Here is a 26,532-nt window from a genome sequence, read left to right as displayed (position 1 = left end):
GTAATTAATGTTAGCTAAATAGTGTCGCCATGGAAAGTGACATAAAGTTAAAAATATTTCCAAAAAAATTTTTTTTAAATAAAATAAAATGGAGCTCCTGGGTGGCTCAGTCAGTTAAGCATCCGACTTCGGCTCAGGTCATGATCTCACAATTTGGGGGTTTGAGCCCTGCATCTGGCTCTGTGCAGACAGCTCAGAGCCTAGAGCCTGCTTCAGATCCTGTGTCTCCTTCTCTCTCTGCCCCTCCCTTGGTCATTCTCTCTCTCTCTCTCTCTCTCTCTCTCTCTCTCTCTCTCTCTTTCAAAAACAAATAAACATTAAAAAAATTAAAATATTTCTTAATACCTTTGGACAGTTTCTACATGGCAAAAGCGAGATAGATGCCCAATGATCTCCCCTGATGTGGTCATAATGCCTCCTTTCCTAAAAAGGGAAGAGAATATGAAAGAAAATGTACAGCATGTTGCAGGGGGATGAGAGTAGGGGTTAGAGAAGATGGGGGCTGGAGTCTGAAAGAATAAGTGTTTGAAAGAATAATTCAAACAATTCTATACACACCTGGTACTTCCCAGACAAATACTCAAACTGATGCCTGCTACCTGCCTATGTCCAAAGTTGGACTTAAAGTGCTACAGGATATTAAAACAGAATCATGGCCACCTCTGTTTTGGTTAAGCACAAAAGGCCCAAAGGTTAAACGCAAAATAACAGGTGGCTGTGGTTCTAGACCACCTTTGCAGGACTTGCAAGGAGGTGGAGAGAATTAGTTTTGTAGCCCTTAGGTCAACAGCCCCCTCCTGAGAATGAGAATGCTGGAGCATAGCAGCATTTATGAGAATACCACCCTCTGGCCATGTAAGAATCCTCCTTCCCTCAAGCTTATAAGAGAGGCTTGGGGAAGACAACAAAGGAAGAACTGGAGGTGTATTGTACCCACTGGGTTCAAGCCTGGGGCTGAGGAAATGCTAACTGGCAGGTGCAGGGAGGCACGTCTGAGTCAGGGGCCTGCAGTGGGATTTTCTGAGTGGAAGACCCCTGAAAGCATAGCATGGGAGGGCCAGCCTCGAGCAGTCTCCAAGCGCAGAGAGAGTCTACCCAACATCAGTCAGGTGAGGCTTCTTCTGCCCTGCTCTCTTTGAGTCCTTTTCCAGCAGGACACTGGAATGGGGTGGGGGGGGGGGAAGATGGGGGATGAAGGGGGAGGGAAGGGGGTAGAAGACAAATGACAGTGAGAAAATGGAACAGAAACCAACTGGGTACCCCTCCTCTGCCCTGTGTACCCCTCCACTGTAGACTTCTAAATTGAAGTAGGCCTGGGCTGGGGGGAAATAGGAACTTTCATCTTAAAATAAGTTCAGGGGCACCTGGGCCGCTCGGTTGGTTAAGCATCCGGCTTTGGCTCAGGTCATGATCTCCCTGTTGCCCCCGTTCAAGCCGCGTGTCGGGCTCTGAGCCTACAGCTCAGAGCCTGGAGCCTGTTTCAGATTCTGTGTCCCTCTCACTCTCTGCCCCTCCCCCGCTCGCACTCTGTCTCTGTCTCTCAAAAATAAATAAACATTAAAAAGATTTTAAGTTCAGACATTTTATTCTCCCGTGGCAACTGACATATGAATTACATTTGAGATGAATCTTGCAACTGACAGTGATGTGGGAGAATTCTGTTATCAGATCACTGAAAAGGTTACGGGATCTCCCCAAGATCCAGTGACAACAAAATCCAAATTTTCTGGTTTCTTTTAAAGTTTATTTATTTATTTATTGAGAGAGACAGAGAGAGAGAGAACAAGAGGGGCAGAGAGAGGGGGCAAGAGAGAGAATCCTAAGTGTGCTCTGCACTGTCAGCACAGAGCCCGAGGAGGGGCTTGAACTTACACACTTACAAACATACAAACCCATGACTTAAGCCAAAACCAAGAGTCGGACACTTAACTGACTGAGCCACCCAGGAGCCCCAATCCAAAAGTCTAAAATGAGTGGAGGACTGTCAACATCTCCTAAAATCTCCTAAGTTTAACTCTAGGGAGAGGTGAGACCTGCCCATGCCAAGGACCCCACAGGGGACCCACCTCTCTGGCTCCAAGACACTATCCTTCTCTGAGGCTAGGTCAGAGGCTCAATGTTGAAACATTTGATCCAACATCCTTCTTTGCAAGGATAGCATCTAACTAGTAGTTCTAATAAGTATGAGAAAAGAAACAAATATACTTTGGTTTTATATGGTCATCATTTCCTTACAAGGAAGGGTTGTTGCATACCCAAACCAAGTTTAAGATGATCTTAAACTCTTTTTCTCTACAGAGGCAATAGGTAGTTTCTTTTCCACACTGTATCATGCTATAGGAGGCTTGTGCAACATCTTACAACAAATTAGAAGGGGAAATCAAGTTACCTACACCATACAATGTGAGATATACACTGCTTTCCAGCTCTGTCTCATGAAACACAATATGTTTTATCTGGCTAGAAAATAGAGCTGATCTGTTCTTATGAAATTGCTTGTGGCTGAAAGGAGGGAGGTTTTATATATACATATATATATATATATATATATATATATATATATATATGTATATATATATATATATATTTTTTTTTTTTTTTTGAGAGAGAGAGAGAGAGAGAGAGAGAAAGCATGAGCAGGGGAGGGTCAGAGACAGAGGGAGGCATGGAATCTGAAGCAGACTCCAGGCTCTGAACTATCAGCACAGAGCCCGATGTGGGGCTTGAACCCACAAACCTTGAGATCATGACCTGAGCAAAGTTGGACGCTTAACCGAGTCACCCAGGTGCCCCAGGGGGTGGTTATATTTTTGATCAGACCTCACTAACCTCCTTCTCTGTTCCTATTCCCACTTTAACAAATAGCATATCCTCAAAGTTATAAGATGATTGTAATCTGGCAGTCAGTATAAAAAATAATTGGAATACTCAATCACTGATTCATTGTTGAAAATACCTATTTACAAGCAAGTAGCTGTAGTGTAAATAATTGTAATGTATTGAATGTCTGTGTCCTGCCACACCCCCAAGGTTTACATGTTGAAATCCTAACCCCCAGTGTGATGGTATTTGGAGGCGGAGCCTTTGGAATGGAATTAGGCCATGAGGGTGGAGCCCTTTTGAATAAGTTAGTGCCTTATAAGAAGAATATGGCTTCTTCTCTCTGCTCCCTCTGCCAGGTGAGGCCATCTGCAAACCGGAAATGAGCCTCACCGGACACCAGATTTGCCAGGACCTTCACCTCGGGCTTCCAGCTGCTGGGACTATGAGAAATAAACATCTGTGGTTCAAACCACTCACTCTATGACGTCTCTGTTATGGCAGCCTTATGTGACAAAGACAATAATAATGGAAAGGGCAGCAAAGTCAAAGGCAGTCAGAAGCATATAGCTCCTCCCTTTATGAGTGGGCCAGGCCAGGTGGGCTTGCTGACACTGTCTTCTCATCTTCAGCGTGGGCCTGGCTTACAGAGCCATGAATAAGGACACAGAGCCTCTGCCATAGCTTGGGTACTAAGTGCAGGCCGGCCCTCCTGCCCTGTGCATGTCGAGGGAGGACAAAGCCTTGAGACGGGGCATTGTGCTGAGAGAGTTCACAAGCTTACGATCCAGCTGGGGTACCATGAAGACATTTTGACAGTGATTCAAAAGTTCCCGTAAAAACAGAATTCACAAAACAGTGTAAATTCATATGCGTGGCTCAGAGAGTGAGGGCTAGAATTCCACAGGAGGGAGTGAAGTCCAGAAGCTATAGTGTTTGGGTCTCAAAAGAATGGGGGACCAGAGCTTGGGGAGGGGAACTGGATAGGAAAAGAGGAATTGGTATGGCTCCATTGTAAGATTTCACGACAAAATCCTGATGCAGCTTTCCTTTCTAAACACAGAAGCTGAGCCCGTGTTGTCCCCAGAAAGGGAAGTGTGCCACCACAGGGCTCCGTTCTGTGTTTCTTCCCTCTTCTGCCTTCACTCACCAGCGTTCCCTGACGGGTCCTACTGGGTGTCTGGGATTCTCATCTCCGAATTAGAAGCTTCAGCACCTTGGGGTGCCTGGGTGGCTCAGTTGGTTGCGCGTGCGACTTCGGCTCAGGTCATGATCTCACACTTCATGGGTTTGAGCCCCATGTTGGATTCTGAGCTGACAGCTCAGAGCCTGGAGCCTGCCTCAGATTCTGTCCCTCTGCCCCTCCCCTGCTCTCTCTCTCTCTCTCAAAAATAAATTAATATTAAAAAATTTAAAAAAAAAGAAGAAGAAGTTTCACCACCTTGTTCAAGCAGGGATCCTAACCTAAGTGAACATGAGCCTTCTTGGGCAAACACAGATTACTCCCTATTCCTTTCCTCAGCCCATTCCACTGGTGAGAACCCTTCTTCCACCATCTTCGGGCCACATTCCATACTCCAAACACAGAGCACCGACAGACAAACCAGGAGTTTATTTTAGATGGCATCTTTTCAAGTCAAAACTCTTGAAGGAAATTTTCTTAAATTAAGATCCCAGGGAAAAAAAATAATCAAATGATAATACAACCGCTGATGAACATTCTGGCTGATCTTTCAATAAACTGATGGTTATTTGCTAAACTTGTCCACTCAGATAAAATTATCTAGTTTTAGCACTTTTTGTTATTATTGTTGCTCCTGGGCTAGTTTTTATTTTTTATCTTACTTTTTATTTTTTAAATTTTTTTAAAGTTTGTATATTTTCAGAGTGGGAGCAGAGAGAGAGGGAGAGAGAGAGAGATTCCCAAGCAGGGTCTGCATTGTCAGCACAGAGCCCAACACGGGGCTCAAACCCATGAACAGCAAGATCATGACCTGAACCAAAATCAAGAGTTAGACACTTAACGGACTGAGCCACCAAGGGTCCCCTGGACAAGTTTTTTAATGTGACTACAGAGGTTTTTTGTTTTTTGTTGTTTTTTTAATCTCTTTTTTTCTTTAGGCATGATTTTAGAAATCTCTCTCAACTTCTCTCATTTACACAAACATATAGATAGATACCCTAAACCCTAAAACTACCCTGTTTAGCAAGATCTAGAAAACTGAGGATGTAGGAGGAATGGGGTGGAAGAAAGAGAAAAATTCTGTCTGAGGTAGAACATTAAAGACCTCACCCCCCAGTGCCCCTTACTCATCAGCTACAGAAGAGAGGCTGGGACATATGTATTGTTTCCATAAACTGTGAGGCAGATCATAAGCAATTTGTTCCTAAGAGCTATAGAGTAAAAACACACACATAAGCTTGTTTCTACGTAAATAAAAGCAAATTCAAGGATATGTTTGTGATAATGTCTGTCTGTCCTGCATTCTACAACACTTTCCGTAATGGGAAAGAAGTGGCCCATCTTAGAGCTAACACTCAGAGAATGTTTTATGACACGGGGGGGTGGGGGAGAGGGGGAGATGGTAGTTGCGGTAAGGATGAAAGTGAGCAGAGGAACGGTATCTGAAAACTATCCTCTAGGGGCGCCTGGGTGGGTGGCTCAGTCAGTTAAGCGTCCGACTTCGGCTCAGGTTATGATCTCGTGGCCCATGAGTTCGAGCCCCGCGTCGGGCTTTGTGCTGACAGCTCGGAGCCTGGAGCCTGCTTCAGATTCTGTGTCTCCCTCTCTCTTCCCCTCCCCCACTCATGGTCTCTCTCTCTCTCTCTCTCTCTCTCTCTCTCTCTCAAAAATAAATAAACATTAAAAAAATTAAAAATAAATCAATAAATAAAACCTATCTCTTAGAAAGTTTGCTGAGTGTGGTGTAGTGTATACATACCCCTACCCCTTCTTCAAGAGAATTTCGAGAAGGACTTCTGTTACTTCCAGTGCTTTTGGGATTAAGATTTGTGTTTCTTTTGTCTGAGATTCTTTAAGGGAATCTTAAGTATGATATAACCCAACCATCTTCAAAACTGTTCACCTAACCCCTGACTAGTATCAGCACCACCTGGGAACTTGTTAGAATAAATCTTTGGGCCCCGCTTCCTGTCTGTGTCAGAAATTGTGCGACTGGAGCCCAGCGATATGGACTTCAAGTAGCCCTCCAAGGGATTCCGATGTGCAACGAATTTGACAACTATAACCTGTGGTGCATAGTCACTACTGAGAAACCATCTGTGGTAGAGGTTGTGGACCAGCCAGCACACCCATCCTTTGCTTGCTTTGAGTAAGACTGCTGAGGATGTTCTCCTGTGACCTTCTCCAGTGACTTATCCTTGGCTGACAGACAAGGATACATGCCTGGGAAGCCAGCCACCCACCCGCCACCCCAGCCCCAGGGTACCCAATGACTGCTTGGTATCAGGTTCTTTAGCCTAGACCCATTGAAGGGAAGGAGGGTTCTGCCCTGTGAGCCCTGTGTATCAGGTCAAAGTTAGACTTTACTAAGATCACTTCCTTGGAGATTCCTTCTCCTTCCTTATCTTGCTCTCTTCACTCTCTTCCAGTTTTTTCCTAAAGACTACTCCCTCATGAAATCAGTGCACCCCAATCCCTTTCTCACATGCTGCTTCTAGGGAACCAGACTATGACATTATTAATAGTTCTAATGATTAGAAATGTTTGTAAAGCTTCTCTTAGAGTTATAATGGGTGGGAATGGTTACTGTTTGGTGGGGGGAAGAATTCCCAAATATGGGAATACCCATGGGAGTCTTCTCAAAAGTATATGAGACTATACTCTACATCTCAGCAAGGTGAAAATAAAGGTTGGGCTTGAAACCTTTAAACTGATGGGCTAGATGATCTCTATTGACCATTCAAGTTCTGAAATGTATATGTTGTGACAATCCCCAGTAGTGAATATTATACAATTTTATTTATGTTCAATTAGATGAAGAGAAAGGACGAGAGGGGACGGTATTCACATTCACTAACATAAAACAATTCATTCGACACGTTTATTGAGCTCCTATATAGGGCTTCCACGGTAAACTTTGCAAGCAAAGTCTCTCCCCTCAGGGAGCTTCTGATCTGATGAGGGAAACAGGCAGTAAAGAGAGGACTATGTGTAATCTGATATCCAAGAGTGAAAAATATTATGAAGAAAAGTAAAGCAGGGGAAGGAGATAGAGAGTGATAATGGGGTGGGGGCAGGGTGCTCAGTGAGGAGGCAATATTTGAGCAGACCCTTAAAAGCAGTGAGCAAATTTCGCTTTCTATCAGCAGTTATGAGACTATCTACTGTTCTAGACAGAAGAAACAGCAAGTGTAAAGTCTCCAGGCAAGGGCTTGGTTAGTTGGGGGTGGGAGAAAGGAGGACAGGGGGGCAGTAGATGGGTTTAGAAGGTAGCCAGGGCCCTGACCATGTAAAGGGTAGTAGGTCAGAGTGGAAACAAGATGTGATGGGATGCCCTCGGGGGTTCTGAGCAGGCAGTGGCATGAATGCATTTATGTTTGTAAAAGTCTCCTTAGAGAGAAGAGACTGCAGGTGGGGCAAGAGAATCAGAGACCACAGATAAAACGATATTGCAATAGACTAGGCAGGAATGAGACAAAGGTGAACGGCTTCCAGGAAAGCTTATTTATCTACTCATTGACTTTAATCCCTTGAGAGCTCTGAAGGGCCCTACAAGATGTGCACACCCTGTTTAAGTCTCCTTCCCTCTTTGCCTGATCACAACCTGGAACGGGAAGGAAGGATTTATGAAGGCATTGAGTCTCAGACATCCAGACCGAGTTAGGGACAGACAGCATTATTGCACAGGGTACCAGGGAAGTATTTCGATCCTGGAGCCCCACGTTGACATTACTACTATTATGTTTCACGAAACAGCTCCCTGATTCCTGTTGCTTCATACGGTACTGTGCAGGTCCGGGAAGTTTTACTGAGGGCAAGTTCTACTCTCGACAGCCACAACGTAAGGATTTTTTTTTTCCCATTTCATTTTATTCAAAGTGTATAAATACATTGGTAAACAATACCATGAAAGAAGACATTTGATAACATATATGCTAACAACTAAAAATTTCCACTTGGTGTTTTGCTCCCAATAAAACCGATTCTTTGTTAAAATTTTATTGTCAGTGAGTTTTTAAGTGCACGGAAAAAAGATTTCAATTACAATTTATAACCGAAGCAAGTTTGAACATAAGGAAGTCAGTTCTTTCAAAAGGAACAAAAACCCACCAGAGCTTACTTTGAAACAATATTTAAGGCTTCACTCCACGGAGATTTCTAATACTCTTTTTCTAAGTGGAATTCAATTTTCCCATTTGTAAGTTTCCCAATGTTGGTGGTTACAGAGTATGTGCCTGTGGTCAGGCGACTTAGGAAAAATGGGAAGCATGAAGGTGCTGGTTTTAAAATTAAATCTGAAGCTTTCACGTGCCTTAAGGACCACGTCCAAAAGAAATTGCTTTCCTTGGGACCAAAGGTACTATCTCGCCATTCAAAATGCAAAGGGCCAGAAGTTTATTTATACCTTCTCCATGATTTGTTTCCCAGATTTGGCTTTCTATAAGCACTTCCTTCAGGAAAACACACACTTTTCCTCCCCTGCAGCCCAATTTCCTGTAGGAGGGCCTCTTCAGAAAATGATAATCACAGCGTCCTTCTTGTGTTTTCCAGTGACACGCAGAACACTCACATTCACACATACAAAACACCTTTCAAAAGAAAGTGAGGATGAAGCAGGGTAAAGAGAGTAAAGAAATTTTCTCCTTTTCCTCAAACTGCTTCTCTTTCTTAAAAACTAGTCGCTGTTGCTGTATTTTCATGGCGTATACTGGGATTTCACATCCATTCTCCTCATTTGAGGGCAGATTCTTCCTTGGGTTAGATGTAGATTTATGTAATCTGAGCCACTAGCAGAGTTAATTCTACCCCAGGCAATTACAGGATGCCCAGGGCTGCTGTTGGGACATGCTAACCACAGACGTGTTCTTGTGTTCCAAGGTGAAGATGACAATGAGGGTGGGGAGTTCTCCAGTTGTCCGAGCTGTGATATAACCACAAACTCTGTGACCCCTCCTGTAAGGAACAGGTCTGAGCAGACCTATTGGAAGAAGGGGTGGGATAGCTGAGTTCCATAGCCTAGCTTCTTGAACACAAAGTTATCATCCAAAACTATCTGGTAAACTCTTGGAAATGCTGTGGTTTCCTCTGGATTAAGACTTAGCCGGGCCCTAGAGATGGCTACCCACTGGGAATGGTCTTGGGAGCCTGAACAGACGAAGACATTGATAATCAACTTTGTACACAAATCTTATCATGATCATATTTCCTCAAATCTAAGACTTCCCACACTGACTTTTCAAGAGGGAATAAGAAATGTCATCATGATTGAAGGCACATACTAATATAAATAATAAAAATATATTTCCATTGAATTCAAAGATATATTATTAGAAATGAATATGATCATAAAAATCCTAGACTATGTTAAGCCCTTCCTCGGCTGGCTATATTACCTCACTTAATCCTCATAAAAATCATAGCCCTCCGAGAGAGACTGAATTTTCCTCATTTCTCAGATGAGGAAACTAAGGTTGAAGAAAAATTCAGAAAAGTGTTGGCACCTGAAGTATTGTAACTCTGATCTCATATCCAGGCCCCTGAGGATTTCTGAGATATACTGCCCTGGAAGGGAGCCACCAATGGGTACAGCCTTCCCCTTTGATAAATTTCAAGGAAAAAAGGCAATAATTTAACACCAACAGCACAATTAAGTGACCCAAGACCCTGATGTAGGTTCTGTCGTGTCTGATGGCATAAAGATCAAACCCCACTGCTTCCAAGACCAAATTTTTAGGAGATAAAGTGGTGGACTGGGAGGAACAATGGCTCTGAGGTCTGAGGAATGCAGGATTTGTTAATTACGTACTGCTGGAACTGAAGAGTGACATTTCTAATCATGTCCACATGATAACTTATAAAATAAATGGTACTGAGGAAATCGGAAAGTAGAAAACAGGTTCTTTACTTCTCAAACATCAAACTAACCTCCAGATGAACCAACAAATTTTGAATAAAAATGAAAGTGTAAAGATCTTTATGGCGATGAAATAGTTCTGTATCTTGACTGCAGTCAAGGTTTTTATTGTCAATGAGTAGATTACATCATGTGTAGATTACACGCATCTACATATGTGATAAAACAGCACAGAATTTTGCACAGACGTTGTCCTGATGTCTATTTCCTGATTTTGATAGTGTACTATAATTATGTAAGACATACCCATGGGGGGAAACTGGATGAAGAGTACACAGGACTTCTCTACTATTTTTGCAACTTCCTGTGAACCTATAATTATGTCAAATAAAAAGTAAAAACAAAATTTAAATATAATCATAAATAGAACATGGTAAAACTGAATACTGAACTTGGCATGGCCAAGGAAGAATCCAATTTTTAAAAACTGATCAATTTAACCACTTATAAGTGAAAAGTTTCTAATGTCCAAAAGCCATAAAGTTGAAAGGCAAATATTCAGATGTTTTCCACATATACAGAAAATGAGGGTTTAGTTAAGTTAGTATCATTTATATGCTGGTTAAAAGAGTGGACTTTGGTTGAAAGGGCCAGAATCCTTGGATTAAAAATCATGGCCCCATCATTTGATGGCCAGTGGCTTTGAGAAAATTACCTTCACTGAGCTTTGGCTTTACTGTCTGTGAGATAGAGATAATGGTGGTGCCTTCCTCAATGAGCTGGTATGAGGATTAAAAGAGTTAAGAATTGAATAGTATCTGGAGCACAGTAACACATGCAGCATTAGCTGGGTTCTTATAATTGTTACAATGCAATACAAGAAACAAAAACAAACAAACAAACAAAAAAACAAACGCTAAATCCTTCTGTGATGCCAAGCTCTTGGCTATTCAGGATCTGGCTGGGGTAAACTCATTCTTGATAACTCTGACACAGATTTCCCTGATATAATTAAATCCTCAGGCTGAATCAGGCCTGGACATTTATGCTGACAGCTAATGATCTGTGGTAAGCAATCCTTACCCTTGTGGTCACCTGTGAGCTAGAATTTTTTGCTCTCTTCAACACATCTACCTCTGCGGTTATTCATCCCGTGTCCCGTCTACTGTGGTGTTTCTAGGCCACCGTAACTAGGTAACAGGATGTTTGTGAGAGCCGCTTGTGCTGGTATCCGGTGTTGTGATTTGCATTCTCCCATGCATTGGGTTGCTCTTACTATCTCTGTTTCATGAAGAGATGGCAACTCAGAGAAGTTGTAGTCACTGGACTGCCCAAGGTCACACAACCAGCCAGTAGTAGCACCTAATCTCAAAACCAGCTCTTCTGAATCAAAAGCCTGGACATTTCCAAAGTGATGGGAAACCCTCTGACTCACAATTCTAAGTACCATGTCTAAACTAAGATTCCCAGGGGCGCCTGGGTGGCGCAGTCGGTTAAGCGTCCGACTTCAGCCAGGTCACGATCTCGCGGTCCGTGAGTTCGAGCCCCGCGTCGGGCTCTGGGCTGATGGCTCAGAGCCTGGAGCCTGTTTCCGATTCTGTGTCTCCCTCTCTCTCTGCCCCTCCCCCGTTCATGCTCTGTCTCTCTCTGTCCCAAAAATAAATAAACATTGAAAAAAAAAAATTTAAACTAAGATTCCCAATACAGATCTATGAGGTTCCACATTTTTCTGGCATGGGCTTTTGGACAACTTTGTTGACTCCTGATGGGTTTTCCTTTTTCCTTCCTGATTCTTGCCAGTGTTCCAAATAGGAGTATTTATCATACAAGTCCCATCGTGGCAAGTCAACTGTGAGACCACACTCTATGGGGGGGGGGGGGGCACATGTTGCTTTCTGTGCTCCTTATGATGTTTTAGAGCTCTGTTTCTCCAAGTAGATTGGAGGCTTATAAAACACAGGGACCACCTGTTGTCATTATCTGGTATCTACTCAAAAACAGCTAGTACAATAGACTGTAACTTCAGGTTGTTGGCCTCTTGATCTGGAACAACGCTTGAAAAGGCACACTTGGTCCATGTTTCTATTTAAGAAGCTCTTGTGTATATGAATGACCACCTGGATTATAAGTATAGAAATCTGAGTATCAGTTACCGTGGTGCCAAGGAAGAGGAATATTTGCTTTATTGCTAGCTCTTGGAGCTAAGAATGGAATTCTCATAAAATCATTATCCAGTGTGATCTCAGGCAGGTGATTAAATTGTACTGGATCTCTTTTCCCACATGGTGAAAGGAATTTATCACTTTTAAGGAAATCTGCTCTGCAAGAGAGCACCTCCAATCCTTCCCACCTCCAAAGACATTTGAGTATTTACAGAGAGATGGGGCAAGGTGAGAAGAGGAGAGAGCTCAATGCACACATTTGGGCCTGGGCAACAACCAACACTGATGGAGAAGACAGGCAGACACAGATATGTATACACATTCTCTCCTCCCCTCCCTCTCTCTCTCTCTCTCTCTCTCTCTCTCATGCATACACACTCACAAATATACACATTCACATATATACACACACACACACACATACATGCATTCACACACATACACACAAAATGTATATTTCTCTTATTATAATACTTTACGTAGATATTACTTAGATGCTTTTCCTTGGAATCACAAAAGGTAGGCAGGAATGGTAGAATGGCTTTGTTATGTGCACAGAAAAAAAATGGCCTCTAGTCAAAATCTTCTTGCACACTTGTGGATGGACTTGAAAGTAAGCATGGTTTTTTACTGTAACATGTTCCGTGTTTAGCTCTGGTTTATAGGTGAGGACCCCACAAAATAAGAAACCAGCTAGGGAAAAGGCATTTTGGTGATCTTTTATGGAGATAGAAAGGCCTTATAGGTGCTTGCACGGCATTTATAAGAACACCCTGTTCCACACAGTTGTCTCAATCCTAAAAACATGGAGCATTAATGTTGATAGATCACCATAAAACTGAAAGTAATTTAACAGTAGGTTGACCCCAAAAGCAAAGAGTGTTAAAGTGAGGTGGGCACAGTACCCTTAAAATACACATAAATCTAATGTACCAAGAGCATATGCTCCAGACGGCAATGCTGAGTGCACAGGGGAGGAAAAGGCAGCCAGGTGTCCACAGCCCAAAAAGCTAAGAAGGTAATTTGTGGCTTTTAGAGGTCATGAATAATGATTTCACATGGTTTTCTTGACTTTGATGTTGTTACAGAAAATCACATGAAAATGTGTGTTTTCCACTCTATTATTTCCCTCATCTGAAACAGAGCCAAGTTTCTTTCACATTAGGAGAAATATCTCAACAGGACCAACAGTTAGAAACTGAATTTTAAATTTCTTCACTCGTCCTAGCATCCTGCGTGCCCATCCAGTAAGATAGTAAAGGCACAAAAGAAATCTGGTCATTGATAATTACCTCTCTACGGCCACCTAGACAATGTGAGACACCTAGCTGCCTTCACGTTGCCCTGTCTCCGGCAGAAGGCTCGGGCTTCTGGTGCTGGTGAGGTTTATTCCGGGAAGCTAGTGCTTGGCCGGGTTCACACAAAGGGCCGAAATAGAGTGAGAATCACAGCCCGTGATGACGTAAACCAGGTGGGTCTCCCATGAATCTGAGTCTTATGCATTTCTAGGGCTTTGCCTTGACAAGCCTGGGCCAGTGAAGGGTCCTAACAGTGGCCCTGAGGTATCCCACAGACTCCCAGCCTGAGGCAGGATTTTTAGAACCTGTCTCACCTGAACTTGCCATGTGGCTTCAGGCAGTACATCAACTCCTACAACCCGCTTTCTTCCACTGAAAGGTAGGGGGAAGGCCCCACTTACCTACTGCACAGAACTGCTTAGTGGAGTTTTAACAAGTCAGGATGGCAGAGCATAAGACGTGTTTACGATTGCAAATATACTAGTGGCCAAAAGCAGCTGAGGAGATGACATTTGGTAGAAAGGAGAGCTCAGATTCCCCTTCCATCAGTGTACCCGAATGGCTTGTGGAAGTTGGACAATTCCTTTCACCACTATATGTTTCTCTATTTCCTTAAATAGCTTCTGTCATTTTCCAGATAATCACCTGGAAAATACTATGCATAGAACCTGCATAGAATCACTGTTTCTCAGGACACCTGCCTTTCATAACATAATGCCTACCATCCGAAGCACAGTGCTAGTCTTAGGAGCAGCCAGCCTGCCCTGCTGAGGCTGCTTTGTGCCCTCCTGCCACCCAGCACCCTTCACAGACGGCCCCCCGTGGGCTGGGCCTCCGGACGCTGGGGCGGCCGATGAGCTCAGCTCTCAGAAGTGGCTGGCCTGGCGGAGACAGGGGTGCCCTGCCACACTCACTTCCTAGAGTACGAGTTCAGCCAAAGCCACATTAAAAGATGGTTGCTTAACGTTGGCAGAACTTTTCGGGAGGCACCAAAGGAGGGTGTGTGGGAGGGGGGGGAGTGGGCAACAGTGTCATAAAATGACGAAGCCGGACAAACGTTTCCTGTCCTCACATTTAAAATCTCCGATGGGGGTGGAAGGCAGCCTCAGAGGCCCAGGGCTTTCCTGAAGAAACTATAAAAGGAAAAAAAAAAAAAAAAAAATGATAAAGCTGGGCTTTAGCAGGCTACTACCACCCAAACCAAAGAGGGGAAGAGAAGTTTCCCTTCAGCTCCAACCCTTGCGTGTAATCTTCAGGCTGGGTTTGCTGCAGGAAGCTTTTTAGAGGGGATGTGAGGTTTGGTTTTGTTTCTGTGGTGGCTCTTTTCTCCCCCGTGAGTGGCTGTAGGTCAGATCTAGTCTTCTCGTGTTCCCACTATAATATATTTAAGAAGTTGAACAGGAATCAGTGGCGTCTTTGTGCATCCCACACCTCCTAGTGGTCTCCAACAAAATGTATTACCTGCTCAGAAAGTATCCCTTGCTATATGAATTGTTGCTGCCTGAAATCAGGAAAATAATCTCTTTGGACAAGGGCCATAACTTGGATATAAAAACCATTGACGTAGTCGATACATATGTTTTCTTCATGGGGTTTCCAGGACAAGGGAAAATCATGGAGCCTTCCCTCTGACATCTGTCAATTTTTCAGTCGCAACAAGAATATGAGTAGCTGATATGAAGCAGAACAAATGGAAAATTGTTCAAAATACTCAGCACAATTGGCCTATTTCCTTCAGCTTTCCAAGTTACTCAAGCAATAGCGTATTGGCAATATTTCTCATGATAGACTCCCTGTAGAGATTCAATGCTCAGGTCTATCATTTCATGACCACTTAAATCCTGCAAAGTAAAATCTCATGCAGGCAAGGCCTGAAGACCCATCCCCTAAGAAAAAGATAAGCTCTGGGGCACCTGGGTGGCTCAGTCAGTTAAGCTCGGACTCTTGATTTCAGCTCAGGTCATGATCTCACGGTTCATGAGTTTGAGCCCTGCACCAGACTCTGCACTGACAGTGCAGAGCCTGCTTGGGATCCTCTCTCTTTCCCTTTCTTTCTCTGCCCTTCTCTGTCTCAGAATAAATAAATAAATAACTTTTAAAAAGAAAAAGATAACTTCTCCTGTTTTCAGAGTCTCCAGCCCTAAGATGGGACTGGAGATGTGACAGCAGACCCACTTAGCGAACGCATGTACACTGTGTAATTTAAATCACAGTGTGTAAGGCAGCCTTTCAAGAGACTCCACGCATCTTCAGAGTTCCAGGGATTGTATTTGACTCACAAAATTTAGAATTCTTCACCCACACTTATCAGTGTCATCTTCCTTCTCCTTGTTCTACCCTCCTCTATAAAGCAAGAGACACATGTAGCTGCCTACAGCAACCTCAAAGATTTCTCCAATAAAGCAATAAAAAGTGGGGGGGGGGGGGGGGTAGAGAATGTTCCAGAAAAGCTCACAGAGTTTTGTGGCTTAGGAGTTAAATCAAATAGCCTGGGGTTCCAATTCTGATTCTGCTAACAATTAAATAATGAAATACACCCTCTCTGTATTTCAAGTTCTTTAACATGAAGTAATTCCTTTGACCTTCATAACAAACCTCTGAGGGAGAAAGGGAAGCCTCGTCATCCCAAGTTTGCAGATGAGCAAGCCAACTCTGAGGTCTGCATAACCTGCCAAAGAGTGCATTGCTACATAGGCAGAACTGTTATCGACGCAGCCTTCTTGCTCATGGTTCACGCCATGTGGCCTGAGCTCTCTCTCTCTCTCTCTCTCCGAGTCATGACCTCTCTTACCTGAACATACATACCTACTCACTCTCCACCCTCTGCACCCCTCAGGAGCATGTGGGCCCACCTTGGATGGCCTGAGGACATGTCACTGCATCACGTGGGCAGCACGTGCTCAGTAAATATTTGGCAAATTGAAACAAACTGAATCAACCTGATCAAATTGCAAAGCAGGTAAATTTTGTGCATTACCCTTCATCCTGTAACCCCTCGTTCTTAACCTCGACTCCCGCCTGTCAAAACCTATACCTCTAGATCTTTCAAATGCATAAACTCTATGATTGATATGGACTTAAAGTGTTCTCTATCCCTGTAAGGTGACATTTGAATCTAGTGGATGTGGCTGTAATTAATTTCAGGCACAGCCAGAAAGTCTGGGATGACCTGAGAAAGTCAGGGCCTTCCGAGCAGGCCAGAAATCACATGTAGAACTCAGTGGAACTTCAGCCTGTGCCAAAATCACAGGCATTCACAGTCACCCACCTTGGTTTTTCTCATCTATGAGTTGAAAAGTGTGAGTCATAAACTGTTGGAAGTATTTTTAACTCCCCAATTATTTGGATCGTAAAATGCAATGTTTCAACCCTAACCGAATGCTAAGGCCAATCTTAGCAACCAATTAGACAGAGTTGACTTTGAAATCAAAGAACAAGTCCAAGAGAGAAAGAGTAAGCTATTTAAAAAGATTATGTGGATATCCCAATATGTGTAACTCAAAGCACCCATGAAGTCTCCATGCAAACAACAAAGTACGATTGCGTCTTCTCCTTGATGTGGACTAAGGGACACTGCATCCTGAGCGCCCCCTCAGCCCGGAGCTTGCACTCCACTTACAAATGGACACATGCTAAGGTGTCTGCATTCTGTCCTTGAAGATTCCTGAGGCTCACATCACCAGGTAGCCCACTCTGCAGCCTCAGCTTTTTCAGTTTACACTTTGAGCCACTAAGTTCTGTCGCTGCCATCTCCTGTCCCTGCCTCTCCTTCCTGGCACCTCTTACAGCCTCAGATCAGGCCCCCTGAACCTGCAATACTCACTGAGGGACACCGCCTTTCCCTCCCCAATGGCCCCTAAGCCCTAATGCCTCCCCCAACCCCTGCCATGCCGACAACTGGCAGGCTCCCCGCCCTGGTTCTCTCTCTGTCTGCCAAACTTGCTCATGCTATACTTTGGCTCCAATGCCCACCCCAGGAACTCCCACTTGCCCTTCCAGACTCAGCTCATACAACCTGGGAAGTCTTTACTGACTGCCAGGCTGAGTTAGAATCCCTGCCCATGCTTTCCCAAAATCCTGAGTATATATCAAACACAGTGTTAATGACACCAGATAGTATTCCTATTAACTTCTCTACTTGTGTCCTTGGTTCTCACAACGTGCCAAGGACACAAGTAGAGAAGTTAATAGGAATACTTGCTGACTGGCTGACTGACTCAGAAGAGACTGCAAGAAGTGTGGTCAAGAAAAGTCCCAACTTCCTTTGAGATTTTCCTTAGTGCCTAACACGGTGTCTGCTGCAGGTTCCCAGGTAGTTAAATAAAACTGAACTACATAATCCTTTCCTTGACCAGTCCTCATTCATTCGGTCATCAGGTATTGACCATCCAGGACGTCCTGTGGAACTGTGCGTAGTAGACACTGTGGAAGAAACGACCGGGTAAACCAAGGGCCTGGAGGGGTCTAGAGTCAAGAGGAGTAATAGGTTTATAAACAGTAGAGAGTCGTCCAAGTCTGAGTGAATCACCAGCAGCCCTTTGTAGGGGAAATAGGGAAGATTTAGCCATGGAGAGGAGTTTTGAGGCAGGTCTTAACTGATGAGTACGTGAATATCCTTTTTTTGAGTCTTCTTAGTCATGTGTGTACGTGTGCCCGTGTGTTTTGAATACGTGCTACTACTATCCACAAAATTCCCTGGAATGAATATTTATGCAAATGCTAATTACGCACTAATTACACACTATAATCTAAAACTCCCCTAGGTTATTTCCTGCCAATACAACGTCCCTTTGCTGCGCGTCTCTTAACATTTTAGCTGTTCTTTGGATGACAGTGGTTTTAACATTCCACAGACCCTGGTCTACCATCCCTGAACTGCTTCCTCTCCTGAGTCCTGTTAATCTCTCACGTTTATTATCATTTTTTCAGCTGCAGTCATTGCGAACAGTAGTGTGCTTCCCCCCACATAATAAATATTCATGTGCTTATGAAGTCGCAGAGAAAACGTTGCTGAGCATGAAGAGTTGATGTCAACAGTCAAGAGTGGATGAAACACAACACTAAATCTATTAGCATTCCCACATCTTCCTAGAGGCTTAATTGTTTCAGACAAGAGGCTGAAGCATAGAGTTTGGAGGTTTTGAGAATGACTACAAGATGGGAAGGAAAACAAAAGATATAATTGGTGAATTATGGCTCTGGGTGTCACTTCTATTTCACAACAGCGCATGGGTAAGAAGCCTTTTCACATTATCCAATTTATCCCTTCGAGACTGGGATGGTCTACTGACCCCGAGCATGAGATAGAACCTGGGCAGCGGTGAGCCGAGCCCTGCTAGGAAATGAGGAATTGCCTGCAATGGGAACTCCTAGTCTGAACTTGTACCCATATTTCTGACCTCAGACCTCTGTTCAGATGCAGCTCTTGGCTCAGGGACAGCTACTGTCATGACACAAGTGGAAATTTCTTTTTCCACAATTCCTGTCTGATGGCGTCTAAGAATCAATGCAAAGTCACTTTAAGAGTGTTCTGAAATACTGCTTGCTTCTGCAGTGCATAGACTAAAACTGGAATGATTCAGAGATTAGCATGGCCCCTGCGTGAGAATGGCACTCAAATTCGTGAAGTGTTCCATATTTAAAAAAAAAAAAAGAATGCTTTGAAATATTAACAGTTATTTGGTGGACATGAGTGCATGCAGGTGTGCACACACAGTACACTAAGCAAATGCCCAGTAGACATATGATATTAGACAGAAGTGAGAGAGAGGACGGTGACGTGGAGTAGCGGTATAGGGTAGTAGATGAGCACTTTGTCCTCAGAAAAGCTTTGTAGTCCTAGCTCTGCCACTTACCAGCCATGAGACCTTAGGAAAGCTGCTGAACCTCTCCAGGCCTCAGTCTCATCATCTCCTTAACCCAGTGGTTCTTAAGTGGGGGCAATTTTGTGTGGGCTATTTGAGTGCCAGTGACAATTTCAATGCCCCCCCCCCCGCATTAATACCTCATAAGTATTCATCTTATGCCCAATACTGCCTTCAATCTTTCCTGAAACCAAGACTTAGGTCATAAAACAAAGGGATGGTCGGCACAAATGCGTCTAATTTTCAAGCCAAAGCCACTACATGACCAGGCGACCCAGTGGCATTGGACTATCTAATGTCCCCAAAATGTCTCTAGGCATGCAGTCCAGATTCATTCCGCTTCTTCTTCTTTTTTTTTTTTTTTAATTTTTTAAAATGTTTATTTATTTTTGAGAGGCAGAGAGAGACACAGTGCAACCAGGGGAGGGGCAGAGAGAGAGAAGGAGACAGAGAATCCAAAGCAGGCTCCAGGCTCTGAGCTGTCAGCACAGAGCCCGATACGAGACTCAAACTCATGAACTTCAAGGTCATGACTTGAGCCAAAGTTGGACGCTTAACCGACTGAGCCATCCAGACACCCCTCATTCTGCTACTTCTTAAGGCAAGATGCTAATTTTATCTTAGAGAATGCAGCATCATCTCCCAGGCAGTGACACGCTTGGAAAGGAGAGATCTGGCCACCAATGGCAAAAATTGTTTTATCTCTTTTTAGGTTTGTTTGTTTAACAAGACCAAAAGAAGACAAAGTCATATCTTTCTCACTGACTTCACCAAGGGCAGCGTTCTATTTAGACACCAGGAAGAACAATGTGGAAATTGTTCACTAGCAATGTGAATCATTTTCAGACAATCCCCAGAAAATCTGGGATAAGTTAGGTGGAAGAGAGATAGATGACAGTATGTGGAAAACTTTATTTATGAATGTTAATAAAATTTCTATTGCAAAGGAAATACTAGAGACAACACTGAAAAGCCCTACATTGAGAGTGAAGCTTATTCCAGCCTGACTCTAAGATGCAAACAAGCCAAAGACCGATTCATTAAGTGCCAAGTTCAAGAGAAAGATGGCAGGCTAGTGCTACAGCTGGAGAAGTTCCCCTCCTCAGGGTTTTGCCAAGAGCCTGCTCACATGCCTTGCAGACCATGATAGATACGTTAGGGCAGACCTGACATCCTTGCCGAGCTTTCTTCGTGTCAGCTTTTTGCAGCATGGAAATGAGTTGGTAGGTTTTGGACTAAAGGCAATCTCCCTCATTCATACCTGGGACCTTTGACAGAAATTTTCAAAATGGAAAACAAAAATGGCAGCCAGTCAAAATCAAGGTTCTAATTTTTGCAACATCTGGAGATCCGTTTTGAAGACAACGGCCAATAAAAGCAGAATGGGCTTGGACTTATATGAAAATGCACCCCAAGAAATATACAGATATTTGTTGGTTACACCATGGATTCTGACATCTTTCATTTGTTTGAGCTGTGGGAATGTTTTCAAAAAGTGTGGTGAAAACATGGTGGGACAAAGATTTTGTGAGGGCTTGATATATTGACTTCTATTTTCCACAGGTTGGAATGAAATTGTTTTAAAACAGCAATTGAGGGGCACCTGGGTGGCTTAGTTAGGTAAGTATCCTACTCTTGATTTCAGCTCAGGTCACCATCTTACAGTTTGTGGGAGGGAGCCCCACATCAGGCTCTGTGCTGTCAGCAAGGGGCCTGCTTGGGATGCTCTCTCTCCCTCTCTCTCTGTCCCCCCCCTTCTCTCTCCCTGTCTCTCAACATAAATAAATAAACTTAAAAAATTAAAACAGTGATTGAGACGTATATCACTCCTTACAAGTTTCCAGGTCATGGAAAGAGTAAATATTTTAACTGCATATAGTAACCAGAATTTGTGAGGAAGTGAGTTTCAGTTAAAGTGTCATCAAGGTAAGATGAAGGTTTAAAAATTCTAATACTGAGAAATATGCTGAATGTCAGAGTCAAGTAAAAAGCCAGGCTTTCTAAACCTGGCTAATCCTTATTCCATGATTATATCTCCAAGAAATTGTGCCCAAATGGTTTATACTCATGGGGAATTTGTAGAACATGGTAGCCAAACAGAGTGACCTTTGCAGCCCAAAGATCTGGGTTCAAATCCCAGCTCTGATACTTGTGTGGCTTTGGGGAACTTATTTAACCTCTCCGATCCTCAGCTTCTTCATTTGTTAAATGGGAATGATAACGGTACCTGCCTGATAAGGTCACTATATCAAACATTAAAGAGTTTAACATCTAAATGCACGTGAAGCATTTGGAAAGAACACTGCCTGAAATATTTTCAGTGTTCCATCAATTCTGGCTCTCCTCATGTCATTTCATCTTCACACAAACCTTGTGAGATAAGTACCATCCATAATTCTCATCTCACACATGGGAAGATGAGGATTTGATAGGTATATTAACTCGTTCAAGGATAGACAGCTCATAAGTGGTGAAGCCAGTACTTGAAATGAACTGCTTTCAGCCCAAAGTTCACTACATAGTATATTTGGGAATATGACTGAGAAGAGAAAGAGTTGGTCTTTCCTACTAAGGAAAATAGTTGCTAGGGCAGAAATTAGCAAAATCCCTAGTCCAGGAAGTAACTCTCCATAACTTTCTATGGGACATTTGCCACTCTATTCCTCTCCCTAAAGCACTCAGAATAGGAGAGAAGGGGTGTGATTACAGAGATGAACCCTTTCCAAACTCTTTTTCCCTCAATTTAATCAGATCCCTTGCTTAACACTTAGCACAGAGCAGGAATAGCCGAAAGCCTTTCTCCTTCCTCTTCCCCCACAAAGTTCACAAGAATATGCACCTCTCATCACAATCAAGTCTGTTGTTAGTAGACTTTTGCTGACTGAATGAACATCGGCTGACTTATGGGTAAAGGCAAAGAGGTCTAAGAGGTTCTCGCAGGATTTTTAAAGGAAGGTTAATGTTGGTGCCTGAGCCCTCTCTTTACCCGTCTTTCTCTTGGGACCCTCTGTCCCCTGCCACGATCCCTGCCCACCTCCCCTACACCACCCCACCCCCTACTCCCTGCCAGGAATCAGGCTCTTTGAATTGTTCTTGGGTTGGTGAAAGTGTCCACTATGGCAACACATTCACATCAGTAACAAATGTTGAAGCTCAGTTTTTCTCATGCAGGTTTCCATCAGCAAAAGCTCCCACTCTTCGTACACTTTGGAAGACACCTTGTGCATTTTCAATGACTGTCCGATGGCAGTCCTTAACATCAGCACCTTGAAGCCTTCCAACATTTGCTTCTGCTGTTCTTTCTAGACCTCGGATACCTTCTTCTTTTCCCTCAACTACCCCCCACCTGTTTGCTCTGTTAAACTGAAAAACTCCCACACCTCCTCTAAGGGGAAGAAAAATGCCATGCATCACTATAGATTTCCTAGCCCACATGAACATCTGTGTCCCCTGCAAGGCAACACTGTTTCTTTACATCCTTCAATTTCTCATAATCCTATCACATTTAGCACAGTGTATCATAATCTTTGTTCAGCACCTGATAAAGTCTTGAAATGTAATAGCCGCTCAATAGGGTTTATTGAGAAAAACTATTAAAAGGTGACTTAGGTAGGTGAGGTTTAGTGAGAAAGAGTATAATTTTTGATATCCAAGAGATCTAGGTTTAAATTCTGGTTCAATCACCTCCCAGTTGTGTGACCATAAGCAAGTCCTCTACAAACCTCTGTTTCTTCATTTATGAAATACACAGTATTGTTATAAGAAGTAAATGAGAAAAGAATATAAACAGTTTTGCTACATGGTGCACATTTAACAAATTTTTGTGTCTCTCTTAAATTTTGCACACATTTTCATGTCTTTATATTCCTCCTCTCCTCCCCGACCCACACACTATTTCTTCTTAGAACAGAGGAATGTAGCTGTTGAAAGTTTGGATAAAAGAGTATTATAATGACAGGTTTTAGAATCCTTATAAGCAGAGTCTAAGAGAAAGACAGAACCATTTGACTTAAATACTACAAGCCTGATATCAAATATACATGGATATGGAGGTAGGATCTTAAACCAATGGCCTTTAATATTTCTGGGCCCACTGACAAAGTTATCACCATTATGGAGTAAATATAGCAGGCTATCTTGGTTTGGCTCCATTAAAATTTTAATACATCTAACATGATTATTCTGATTCCACTCTCACCAGAAAGCTGGGCCAGCCTTCTGGGAAGAATTATGGGTCATGCTGATTTTGACTCTTTCCAGGCCCCTATGGCTGTGACATTTCACAATCAGGAAATAGCATGGCTTCTGATTATGATCTGGCTGTGAGAAGAAAGCTTCTGGTCTTATTTCAGTAAGTGGCTCCAGTAAAGTAATCAGTTTTCTGGAGTCTACCACAAACTCATATATATCTTATCTTACATGAGACAGTATTGATTGACCTAAATGCAAACTTGATTTCTTGTGTCTTCAAGGAGAGGTCCAGATCACCCCAAGACTTCACTTAGCTTTGTTTTCCCCCCTATTCCTATAGACTTCACCAGGATTCTTTGAGGTCCTCAGTTCTCTAACAGAAGGGGGATCCACTCTCAGTTTTTCCTCGGTCTTTTTCTTCTGCCTCCAAGAAAAAAAATCAGAGAGCCAAAGGCAAAAGGCCCAAGTATAGTTGGTCTTGATGAACTATTGTCTTCACTGTTGGAGGAGAAACAGACTTCGTCAGTGATTTTTGGCCACAATCTTTAGGTCCTCCTAAAGATTCCAGCTTAAATGTCTGTACGGACGAATCTCTCTTATTAGTTCATTAATATGACTTACACCAGGACCTATGAAAATGTGGCTTTTCAATAATTAATAGGTAACTTAATCAGCCATGGGGAAGAAGTCAGCACTTAAGACTGATAATATTTGATTTATACAGTATATTTGAAGGAGACTGGATAGAAAATCTAAAGTCTAAAACAGTTTCTTGTTTTAAACTCTCTTTTGAACAGAAGTCAGCTCACATCACCAAAATGTTCTTGTTCATACATATAATGATTCTGTAAATACAAGTTTTAAAAAGAGCTTTAAGGCAATAGTCGCAGACAACCAAATTGTAACCATTACGTTTACCATCTTGGCCCATGTCCCAAGCTCCACATGTTTTTGGCATAGTTTTTTTTAAATCAACAATAAGGGCTCAACTATGAAGATCCCTTTTTGTTGCTATTCCAAATGAATAAGAGAACAAATCCATTTATCTAAAAATGAAGTTGAAACTCTTTGGTGTATGGTGACCATATGCATCAATCCTTGAAAAGTAAAAGCAAAATATTAACTTCCCTCTCTGGTGGAACACTTTAGATTTCTGACATGAGGAACTGATCCTATTAAGTGGTAATTTACAGTGGCTACTTATTGCTTAAATGTGGAAAATCCACAGGGGTAGACATTGGGACTTAAGGAAGAGAGTACCCTGAGTACTATAATATGCACAGCTAATCCTCATCATTCACTCTGTATCATTCTCCACCATACAATTCCCTACCCACTTCCTCACCCTCCACTCCATCCACCGCACCCCCAGCTACTCAGTTAAATAAGAAATGTCTGGCAGAGTTTGCTACAAGAATGTGAGTTGCAGCAAACGGACCTGGTCTATTTATAAGAAATGATTCTTCTGCCATTTTCTTTCTTTCTTTTTTTTTAATATGAAATTTATTGTCAAATTTTCATCTCTTTCATTCCAGGATTCCAAGAAGTTCCCCTGTCTTTACTATATGATGTCCTTCACATGATGAGAAGGAAGGAACTTTGGATCAAGAGAAAGTTTCACCTCTACGGAGGGCCAACAAACCAGCAGCAGAAAGTCTCTCTCTAAAATCCAAAAGGAAGGGGTGCCTCAGTAGCTCAGCTGGTTAAGTGTCTGACTTTGGCTCAGGTCATGATCTCATGATTCCTGAGTTCAGGCCCGTGTCAGCCTCCGTGCAGACAGCTCAAAGCCTGGAGCTTACTTTGGATTCTTCCTCTCTCTCTGTTTCCCCCCACGCATGCTCTTTCTCTCTTTATCTCTCAAAAATAAATAAACATTCAAAAAATTTATTAAATAAAAAATAAAATCTGAGAGGATAGCTATTCCATTAAGATTGTTTCATTAGGAAATTTCTAGTTATCTCATCCTTTGAGAGTGACATTCAAACAAACCATACTGCTCCTTCTTTGCTTGGAAATCTACGTTTTGTTTTGTTTTGTTTTTAATTCAGACATAAAAAGATTAAAAAAAAATACTGCCTTCCCATTATTTTTATTTTCCCCAGAATTGGGGGACCCATCACTTCCCATAAACTGGACACTTAAATCTTCTCCAGAACAATGAGATGTCTGCTCCAGTGAAATCCGCTTTTTCTATTACTCGATAGGCTTAAAATGAGTAAACACAGAGGGAAAAATGCAGGGTAGTGGAAACTGGAATACATAACGCTCAGTCTGTGGCTTTCTGAGCAAGTCTTGCTTATGATAAACTTTTAAAGAAATGTAAAGTTGGGTCTGAACCTCACAGAATTGAGTCAATTTCTTTCCTTTCCTTCCTTCAGTGACAAACTATACAAGGCATAGACAAACTCCCACTCCAGCCCCCATAGGCCCATAAATTAGCCTTTAAGTAAATCCGTTCCATTTCAGAATTCCACAGTGGGACCTTAGAATGTTTACTCCCCTCAAAGTTTCTTGCAGATATGAATATAGAATTCAAATACTTAATCTGCCAATTTTAATTTAAGGGTAAATGTATTTTTATTATATAGATTATTATATGATAAAGTATAATACATTATATATTATATATAAATTTTTCATCAATTATTTTTTAACTAAAAATAGAATAAAATTTCATTATAGTAAATATGGGGAATGCAGAAAAAAATTTTAAAGGGGAAAAGTTATCCATAATCTCATTCCCAAATATGATTAGTATTAGCATTTGAGTGTATTTTTTCCTTCCTAAATTGTTTTATTTTGTATATTACTTTTATTACAAATGTGATCAAAGTGCACAGAAATTTTGTATCTTGCTATCATCTCTGAAATGTTAAATACATTAACAAAATTTTTTTTTAATGTTTATTTATTTTTGAGACAGAGAGAGACAGAGCGTGAGCAGGGGAGGGGCAGAGAGAGAGAGGGAGACACAGAATCTGAAACAGGCTCCAAGCTCTGAGCTGTCAGCACAGAACCTGATGTAGGGCTCCAACCCATGAACTGTGAGATCATGACCTGAGCCGAAGTCAGACGCTTAACCAACTGAGCCACCCAGGCGCCCCCATACATTTCAATGGTTTGATGATAACCTATTGTTTGTATATAACTGCTTTGGGAC

At 42.5% G+C, this 26,532-nt stretch overlaps 1 protein-coding gene and 1 non-coding gene across 4 annotated transcripts in view; one reads left to right on the top strand and one right to left on the bottom strand.

Annotated features, from left to right (window-relative positions):
* The window catches only part of SUGCT (succinyl-CoA:glutarate-CoA transferase), a 781,793-nt gene that overhangs the window by 140,413 nt on the left and 614,848 nt on the right, over nucleotides 1–26,532 (bottom strand). The window lies entirely within an intron of this gene.
* On the top strand, nucleotides 18,858–18,959 carry LOC112867076 (U6 spliceosomal RNA). Its single transcript, XR_003224146.1, has one exon. It is a non-coding gene; the product is annotated as a U6 spliceosomal RNA (small nuclear RNA).

The sequence above is a fragment of the Puma concolor genome, chromosome A2 (genome assembly GCF_028749965.1).
Source record: "Puma concolor isolate L17-30 chromosome A2, mPumCon1.1.hap2, whole genome shotgun sequence".
Classification (NCBI taxonomy): domain Eukaryota; kingdom Metazoa; phylum Chordata; class Mammalia; order Carnivora; family Felidae; genus Puma; species Puma concolor.
The sequence above is the reverse complement of the archived record's forward strand: the minus strand, read 5'-3'. Positions and strand labels throughout refer to the sequence as shown.